Here is a 10,088-nt window from a genome sequence, read left to right as displayed (position 1 = left end):
TCCTAGGGTTGACTTTTTTTCAGCCAAGAAAAGACTTCGAAGGATTCAAAACGGCGTTTTTCCATTTACTGTTGTTGAGTTTTGTGGTCGATGGATTGTTTACAACTCCCGTTTATTCGCCTAGAAGAGGCCGTTTTGTGAACTCAGCGTTTCCTAACAAGAAAAATTTGGCTATATATATATATATATAAACGATCGTTAAAAAAACTGTAAAACGGCATCTAAAATTTGCATATTTTAGCCGCTAACGGTCGTCCAGCAATGAAATGATGGGAATGGCAGTAAAATAAACAATTTCCTCATTCTAACTGCAATTTCGTTATTAGGATGGATAGTAGTGTTGATGATAAAAATATAAGGCAAAAGTTTTTTCGTGTCCAAAATCGAGTGGAACGCTTTTAGGGAGACTGCCTCTTAATTAGTATGGAGCCAGGGGCGGATCTAGGGGGAGGGTGCAGGGGGTGCGCGCCCCCCCCCCCCCCCCCGAGATGACCTGCGGTTTTCTAATACAACTGGTATTCTGCAAAAAAAAAACTATGTGGTTTATTGGTGTTGAAGAAGAGCAAGAGACGAGTGCACCCCCCCCCCCCCCAAAAAGAAAATCCTGGATCCGCCCCTGGGAGGAAGGCCGTAAATTAGTATACAGGAAGACACAAAAAAATACATCCAGTTACAAGCCCTTACGATCCTCCTCCTTTATTGCGGATCCTGTTTTAAACAGCCTAACTTTTTAACTCCATCAGATGGTACCTTTTCCATCATATTGATCACTGGTAATAAGTTGGAAGTTTACAGCCACTGGGTTCCTTTTTGTTTACTGGTGTCGCCTTGAAAGAATTGACATCTCCGATATCTCTCCGTCATTGGATTTGTGAAAAACACTCTCACTACGGTGTTTAACATAAGCAGAATCACATTCACAGTCCTCACATTCAGAGTTATTGTCAATGTCTTGTTTTTGGAAAATATTGATGTCTGTGCTAAGGCCCATGGTCAAATATGGTCCGGCAGGCGGCAGATGTGACCCTGTGCATATCTGAGAGACTGAGACTCTCCTCAGGCCACCATGCTTATGGCTCAAAGATGGCGTCGTCTTCGAATACATCCACTTCCACCACTTCCAGTGCCGTACCGAGAGCTTTAATCTCTAGAGAACGTGTTCCTAAAAGTAATACTGGAAAGTACAAGGAAAGAGGTAACTCAGATCCAAAGAACATGAGTCCTCGTGATCGAATCGAAGAATTCCCTGGGGAAAATTTGTGTCTTCGAGGTGGAAAACTGTTTTGCAATGGGTATAAGGAGATATTGAGCTCTAAAAAGAGCATTCTCAAAAACCACTTGGCTTCCAAAAAATATGCCGCAGGCAAAGGGAAGTTAAAAGTTAACTGCGGGCTATAACTTTCTGACCCGGATTCACAACCCAGAAACGGTTGATTTTGGTATCATTTGTTAATCAGTTGGCTTTTCGAGGAGCGCACATGGGCATTTGCGAAGCTAAAGACTGTAAGACTGGAAGGTGGACTATATGAATGTTCACTGAAAGTCAAAATTTATAGAGTTAAGCTACTGACGATCTTTATTTTCCTTAAAATCAGTGTAAAATCTAAGAAGCATAATTTTGGCATAATTTGTAAAAATTATGAGCATTGCTAAAAGCATAATATGCATTTTTTTGGAGCACAATTTACCAAAGCCTAATTTGGCAGCATAATTAGCGTTGCTAGATATAGTCCAGTCAATCTAGGCATTTTTGAGGCTCAACATCAAACTAATTTTCATCATTTTTTTTTTCGACACCATTAAAGTAAGCATTTAAGAATAAAAATCAACGATAAAAATTTTGAATGACGTTTCGATGACTCGCTCATCATTTTCAAATTCTAAAAAGTTAGATTGTTAAAAGTTCTTTATATATTAAGAATGCGTGTGAAGTCTCGTTGCAAGTGATTAAAAACTACAATGTCGAATGTAGTGAGTATTAATTAGGTACTAAATAGTTTCGCTGTTATTGAGTCTGATTGAGTGTTCAGTTTGGGTTTCTTTTCCTGGATAAAAAGCATTTCGTAGATCAAGCATTCAAATTTCCCACGACATTTCTTCAGTATAGTGTTGGCTATTTACTACCTAATTAACACTCACTACATTCCACATTGTAGTTTTTAATCACGTGCAACGAGACTTCACACGTATTCTTAATATATAAAGAACTTTTAACAATCTAACTTTTTAGAATTTGAAAATGATGAGCGAGTCATCAAAACGTCATTCAAAATTTTTATCGTTGATTTTTATTCTTAAATGTTTATCGAAAGCGTCTGTTACTTTAGCATTAAAGTAAGGGTGGCGTACTTACCAATATACTAAAAATCCGCCAAAATCCGTTCGGCGGAACATGCCAAAATTGAGCATTAAAAATTTTGAGCTTTTAACACAGTACACCCACGTTAGTTGAAACTATATGTTCAAACAAAAAATGCCAAAAAAATGTGCTTGTCACTTTTCCGGAAAACTTAATGCGCTTTTCACGAACATACGAACTCTAAAGTTCAAAAGCCGCCTTCAAAATTGCGTGATCACATAATTACGATCACAAGCAACGAACCTTGAAACACAGAAACACATAAAACGGATCGAAATCCACCAATCACAAATCACAAAACTTGACCTTTTGAACCTGTTAAAGATGACTGACGGCAGCGAAAAACACAGTCGTCAGTTGGCTTTTGAACTTCAGAATTCGCGTGTTTGTGAAAAGCGCAGTAAAAAGAAAACAAAAATAGCTGCTTCGTAAGAAGTGCTTCTTTTTTGCACACAAGATCAATTTTAAACACGGTTGGCTATTGCACAGGAAGCCCGTGCTCCGTTCCAGGAAGCCCAAAATAACAGGGGGTTTACAATATAATAGACCGAACTGCCAGCTGTATAATTACAACAAATTTAGTTGTCAGGCTTTAAATCTGGAAAATGAAATCCGTTACGGCCAAAATAGAGCTCCCCCCTCAGACAGTCAAAGAGATGTCAACATAAAAAGTAAGAGCGCAGTCGGTGATTTTTTTTTTTCTTCTCATCCTTTCTTTCTCCTTGCTCTTTCTACTTTTTTGTTTCCTTTTCCTTTCCTTTTCTTTTTTGTAGTTCAATAAAGACACTTTAGTTCAAGAACGACAACAAAGTTCAATAACAACTACACGAGTTCAGAAAATGACATAAGCATTACTAAAACCCAGTGAAAATTCAGTTTTAAACACTGCGCAGTTAAACAAAGACATAAAAGTTCAAGAACGACAATATAGTTCAATAACTAATACATGAGTTCAGAAACTGATACAAGCAACAATGTTTGTTTATTTAGTTAATGTTAAGGAGGGGGTCCATCGGGACTGGGAATGTGGGGCGCAGGCCCCTTTTATAGCATATTTTTTATTTTTTTACATATTCGGACTGTACGTTATTGACAGATAGTCAAGTGACATTGTTCATCCTTTGAGATCTTTTAGGCTTGCTTAGCATTGTCTCATCCTCCAGCTTGCTTAGTTTCATTCTCCACCCAACATAGCTTTGTGGCAAAATCCCAGAAGGCGTGTCTTGGCAAAGCCGCAGTTATCCCACGAACACAGGCAGCCCAATAATTTAGCCTCCTTGTTTTACTGTCTATACTGATAAATTATATTCCTCAACGCTCAGCCATTGCTATGGTTTATTGTAGATGGCTTTTTGCGGATAGATTAACAAATTCTTATTAAGTTATTGGTTATTGGTCCGAGAATAGGTCTACATTTGTATATAGGTTGATAGGTTCTCATTTAGTTACAGGTTTTCATTTAGTTATTGATTCCAGAAGAGAAATTTGTATTTAAATTATTTTGTTAATGCACCTGAGGTTTTAAAGTTGTAAAAATAAGGGGCTGTATATTCTTTTGCTAGTGGGGGAGGGGAGGGGGTGGGATTAGTTTGTGGTGTAGTTTAGGGAGTTGGTGTGGAAACATTTTATTATCAGATCTAAGAGATGTTGAATACGCCATATGCATGATTATACTGATAATAGTATCTATATTTTTAGAGATGTTAACATGTAATTCGGGGTTATATTGTCTATGTTTATTTATTTTCTATACCTGGATTTTTGTATGTCTATAAATATCTTTTTTTAATAATTTATCTGATAGGTTTCAAAATAAAATGCTTCCTTGAGCGAGAAGGTTCTGTGGATGGTGAGGACTGATACTAGTGCATGGTGGTGAAGAATGTTTGCTGTGTAGGGTGGAGGGGGTGCCTGCCAATTGGAAGCCTGTACAGAACCAGTATGGGTGATAAATTTCACAGAGATAGTGGTGTAATATAGGAAAGCGATGGATGGAGGCATAGGTGTGGATACGGTGGAAAAGGAAAAGATTCTACAGGATGCGAGAAATAAGTTTATTTGCTACATATACAGTACAGGTTCGCCCGTTTGGACACAACTATCAAGGACTTCGCATGCCATTTCCTTACCAACAACAATTTGTATTGGAAAACTTGATTTGCATAATAAATTTTAACAAGGTCATGCTGCTGTTTGAATCTCTTTTTATATTTTTATATTTTTTGGTTTCTGCCAAAATTTGGTTGGCCAAGCGGCCTAGCTGCCCCGCCATTAGTTGTAGCTGGGCAGCCACCCGCTTGGCTTCTATGGTGGCATTCCTAATTTCTGTGGCTTTTTGCACCAATTTTTCCTCCTTTTCCTTCAGTTCTTTTTCCTTTTTTTTTTATTCTTTCTTCCTTTCTTCCGTCTCTATTGCAGCTAGGCAACTGCGGACTTCTAGCTCCTCCTCTGGGGACAGCTGCAAAAATGATTAACCCACCTATATAGCTTTTCTATTATTTGTTAGCTTATCTTTTCCCGGACCGCACGATTATGTGATACGATGAGCTCATCCTTTTAAACAAAAAGCACCTTAGTTCAACAAAATGTTGAAAGCCTTGTCTCATCAGGAGCTCAGAAGGCAATCAAGGAAACAGGTTAGGGAAGGGAGGCAAGAGAATTTGCCGTAGGGGATTGGGGCGGGTTACGGAGAAAACCTGTTTCCACACGTTTCGACGCCATTATGGCACCATTTGGCTGAGCCCTACGTGTCTTTTGTTACTTAAAGATGCTCCTTGCTATATCTAAAAATCTCATACCTGGATTTTGGGCTGTTTAGTCTTCGGGCAATTTGGAGTGCCCATGTTGGTGGTCTATAGCGGGAGAGGGTGAGTAAATTTTGGTCTAGTTCTTTATATTATTTACAAATTTAGTCTTAGCGTAAACACAGAAGATTATGTGCTATGGAGGCTTACCTTTCTTATGCTTTCTGGTGAACGTGAGGGTTGTATATGGGAGTTTCGATGGTCTGAGGAATCACTGTGGGTTACGCGATTACATTGATTACGCCAAGATTTTTTAAAAATTCAAAAAATTGCTAAAAAATGCTAAGCGACTGAATATTTGTATACTTTGAAATACTCCTATGCGCGAGCAGACGTTAAGTTTGTTTGTAAGTTTGTCCGTTAGTAAAATTTACGTATGTAAAAGTTGCAGAGGATGCAAACGACTGCAATTTTCTTATGTACGTTTTCAAAAATCCAGCTAGATAATATTTTGGCTTTAACGGTTAACCGTACGTTAATTTTCGTTAATGTGCCGACATCTGCGAATATAAGGCTTTAATTTTTTTTTTTTTTTTGAAGCTTTTCGTTTTCTTCTTTTCAAAATTGAATTGGAGCGGAGGGGAGTATACTTTTACTGATTCTTTACGATGCACAACAATCAAGGCAACGTTTTTGAGCGGGTAAATCTCCAATGCTTATGAACGCGAAGGAAAAATGCTGTTACCTTCACCAAGAGAATAATGAAGGATAAACGAATATTCATCGCATGCTATGAGAACTTTGTTTCCAGAAAAGTTTGTTTCACTTAAACGAAATAGTATAATTAGGAAGCAGTTTATGAGGGGAAGATTGAATCTGGGTAGCGAAGGCAATGCATATACAAAAATATCTTGTAAGAGTCTATGGAGTGATGTAAACTCCCCGCGCAAAGCATGATTCGTGCAATCCAGCCAGACGGTTAACATGCAGTGAGTTCAAGCCGTGTTACGCAACGGTCATCCGAAGAGAAACACAGCCTCCGCAAAAAGAGGTGATCCAGAAGATGTCATTTCATATGTCTAGTACTGACTTTCTCGCCTTCATTGTTCACTGCAATTATTTTCTGACATATAGGGATTTTCCTGAAACTGAGTTTCCTGTGGTAAAAGTTGCAAATCTTTATTATTGCCTATTTTAGTCATGTTTCACCAAACGGATTATGGCGGATTTTTAGTAAGCTGTTAAGTAGCCATCCAAAAATTAAATGGTGTTGGAAAAAATTCTGTTGCAATTAGTTTGATGTTACTCCCACAATTTGACTGGACTAATAACTCTATCCGCAATCAGGAGCCCTTAATTAAAAAAAAATGTATGAGTAAAGACTACACATCAATATATTAATATTAATCTTGTAAAAATTCTAGTATGCGCCATTAAAATTGTTGAATGACCTTGTTCATCTGAGACACCAGTGTTAGTCGAGTATGAATCGTTGTCCGTCATTTTGAATTTTGTTTTAAAAAAAACCTCTGTCCTAGCAGCCCGGCTGTATCTTGCGCCCATGACCTACTCCAGGGGTAAGGATCTGGCTCCTTTTTCATAGGAAATTCATAAATTGTCTACCAAAACACTGTGTAATATGGAGGTAAGACCAATTTATGCACTAAAAGCTGCTCAGATATCTCAGAATTGGTAAAAAAACTATAGAGAAATTGCTCAGAAATTATGCAAAAATTGCTTGAAACGAAAAAAGTTGCTCGAATACTAGAAGTTGCCAAAAACCTGCCAAGCAACTTGCATGAAGAAAGCCCTAGGAGGGACGGGGAAAGGAAAGACTGCTCAATAAAGCTTTGTTTGGAGAGTCTCCGCCCCGAGGTCCAATCCCTTACCCTATGTATACCATTTTTGACAAGAGGTACCCCTTTCGTGTATCTTCCATTGAAAAATTGTACCCTTTTCACATATTTGCTTCATGAGAATAAATCGATAAGAAAGGTGGTCTTCCGGTCATTTTCGAGTAACCCTCAACTGAATTTTCATGAAAATGATATTACCATAAGGCGTGTTTCTTCGAAGCATTTTAATAAAAGGTGTACATGTCCTTCTATAGCGTGTTTCTCCAGAATCGCTGTGAGTGGTGTGGTTGTTTTCCATGTGCTTAGGTTCTCGGAAAATCCGGTTGAAAAGTCAATTGAAAACGTCTTGTCGGGTCGTTCCACCATATCCAAAAGGACAGGAAATGCTGCTGGAATGTTCCAAAAGGAAATTTCATTCGTTAGTAAATTTCTTTTAATGAAATTGATACTGTTCCAGGCTTTGGCGGAGACTTTTCGGTTAGCCTGAGTATCAGGCGTTTCTGTGGGGAAAGAGGAAAGATGGAAGGGAAAAAGGGAGAGAGCTCCCGCCTCCCCCATCAAAAATCTCCTCTCCCCTAGCCCCTTAGGAAGGCCTGATACTCAGGCTACTTTTCGGTGAAAGCAAATCCTGAAAGGAAATACATGACTCAAATTAGTCGAGTTAGGGGACCGCATTTTCTTTGCGCAGGGACCATAAATGAAGGAAGAAAGCGTATATGTAAATGAGGATTCCTAATTTAAAAAACGGACCAAGAAAACGAAGGTAATAAGGCGATTATTATATGGCTTTCTTAGCAAACAGACAAACAAACTAAAGAAATGGGCATTTGCCCAAAAGTTTTTTTTGCTGACGTTAACACTCACAGATTTTCCAGCAAAAGAGAGACTGTTTGCAGTCTACTCCCTTTCAAATTCTGTCATGCAGACATGGATTTTTTTCACACTTGAGATGTAAGCTGGAGTCAATAAATCTTTTACAAGGGTAACTTACAAGTGTAGCTACTGTTTTCAGACTCTAAAGTCTATGCTAATGGCTATACTTGTTAATTTACGCTCGTAAAAGTTTCATTAAACTGACCCCTGGTGACTGACCATTCGCAAATTCAAAAGTGCAAGGGTCGTTGGTTGCCTGGGTCGGGTTGCAAAAAACATCTTAAGATTAAGGGAACTCGTAACTATTATTTCAAAACAATAGGTTACTGTTCCAGAACAAAACTTAAGAGCCCTCTTATCTTAACAAGGTTTAATGCAACCTAGCCCTGGTGTCTGTGTTGGAGACCTTCTGGATCCTGAACTACTGGTACAAGCGAAGACAAAATTCAATACGAGTAAAGTGACAAAATGTCTCTCGATTTTCTGCCGCAGATTTTACATTGCAGATGAGAGGTTAAGGGAAAACAACGACTGTTCCTTTCCTGTATTTTATTGCCACTTTTTCATCAGCATATCCATTTTACAAATTACAAATTTTAATAATCTACAAACAGCCTAACAATCGATTAAGTAATTAATTTCTTACAGCTGGGAAAAACAACTGAAATTTTTACTTCAGTATAATCGTTACGTTAAATTCTAGTCCTTGCCTCTTTCATTACAAAAGTTTGATCATTTTCTACTGCTTTACATGATTATTCTCTCTTGCAGAAGTGAAAGCAAACTCGGCTGTTTTACTGAAAAAAACGATTGTGATTGAATCATCACTTTATGACTTTGCTGTCCACGGCAACCCAGACGAAGCTTAATCGCACGAAGGATTTTCATGGGCTAAAGTTTGCAGCTAACCTTCAACATGCGCTATTTTTTTTCGAATTTTTCAGGTGAGCAGGAAGCGGTCGTGGAGCGCGCGCGGCCTTCCCCTTCGCCCATGTTTCGCGCTGAAACATGTTGATCATTCACCTGAAAGCTGTTGAGCTACGGTTTTCTTTCAGATTATGTTGTTGCTTCTAGTGAACAAATAAAGAAGTCCCGTTATAAACTTTAAGTAAACTGTAGTGACGTTATCAGCTCCATTTAGTTTACAGGCACTTAATATACATGCCGAATCAATGATTTAACAAAATCCCAATTGGCAGGAAATAAACTAGTCTCGATAACCATGAAAGCCGACGCCCGTTTTCCTTGGCTCCCACCAAGTTAGTTTCAGCTTGTTATGAGGAGAATACGATTGGGACTTCCTCAAGCGGCTGGAAATCGAGCCTAGAGATACACATGAAATCATCATTTACAGTCAATGTCGATTCTACCAAAAAAACGACAAACCAGCTAACGGTATGTTTACAGAATAATGTAATTTAGGCATTGAAATTCCTGTCCATCCGTTGCAACAGAAGAGAGGAAAAAATTTCAATGCATAAATTACATAATCCTATAAACATATTATTACATATTCCTATAAATACTAAATTACACAATATATAAGGCTATCATATTACCTCACCCAAAATACTGTTTACAAACAGTTAAAACCAACATTTTTAAGTTTTGAAGTTCTGCCTACAAAAATCGCCATTATGGTTAGTGCTCCCCGAGAAAATTTGTGTGGAATCTTCTTCTTATATCTAAGGACCTGTTTACATGGAGGTGAGGGACCCCAGGTAGGTGAGGTAACCCGCATGTCCATATAATCTCTCAGTTTAATTTGATCACGTTTACGTGATAGCTGGGGTAACGCGCCAAGACGGGTAGCCCGGTCTGACAGACCGTGTTACCCTCTCAGCCGGGGTCACATTTTGCCATGTAAATGTATCAAGGTGGGGTAACCTGCCTAGCCGGGGTCGGTTAGGTGATACATCAAATTCGCGAAAAATCACTTCGGCGCGGCTTTGCATCATTATTAAGGGTAACAATAGAAAGCCACAGCCCTGAAGGTTGCAGCGAGAGCAGCAAGTGAGCGTTGAAGAGTATTTTGTTAGTATTTTGTTTTGTTTACGTGCTTAGCGACCATTTAATAATATTGAGAAAGTGCAACCAGGGATGGCGGGGTTGTAAGATTGCATGTAAAGGAGGGTTATGTTTTTACCCCAGCTAAGAGGGTTACCTCACCTATCTGGGGTCCCCAACCTCCATGTAAACAGACCCTAACTGAGCACTTTGTGAGGCATTAAGTAATGATCTCAGCCAAGTATCCTC

This window comes from Porites lutea, chromosome 3, assembly GCF_958299795.1.
Source record: "Porites lutea chromosome 3, jaPorLute2.1, whole genome shotgun sequence".
Classification (NCBI taxonomy): domain Eukaryota; kingdom Metazoa; phylum Cnidaria; class Anthozoa; order Scleractinia; family Poritidae; genus Porites; species Porites lutea.
This window is presented reverse-complemented; position numbering follows the sequence as displayed.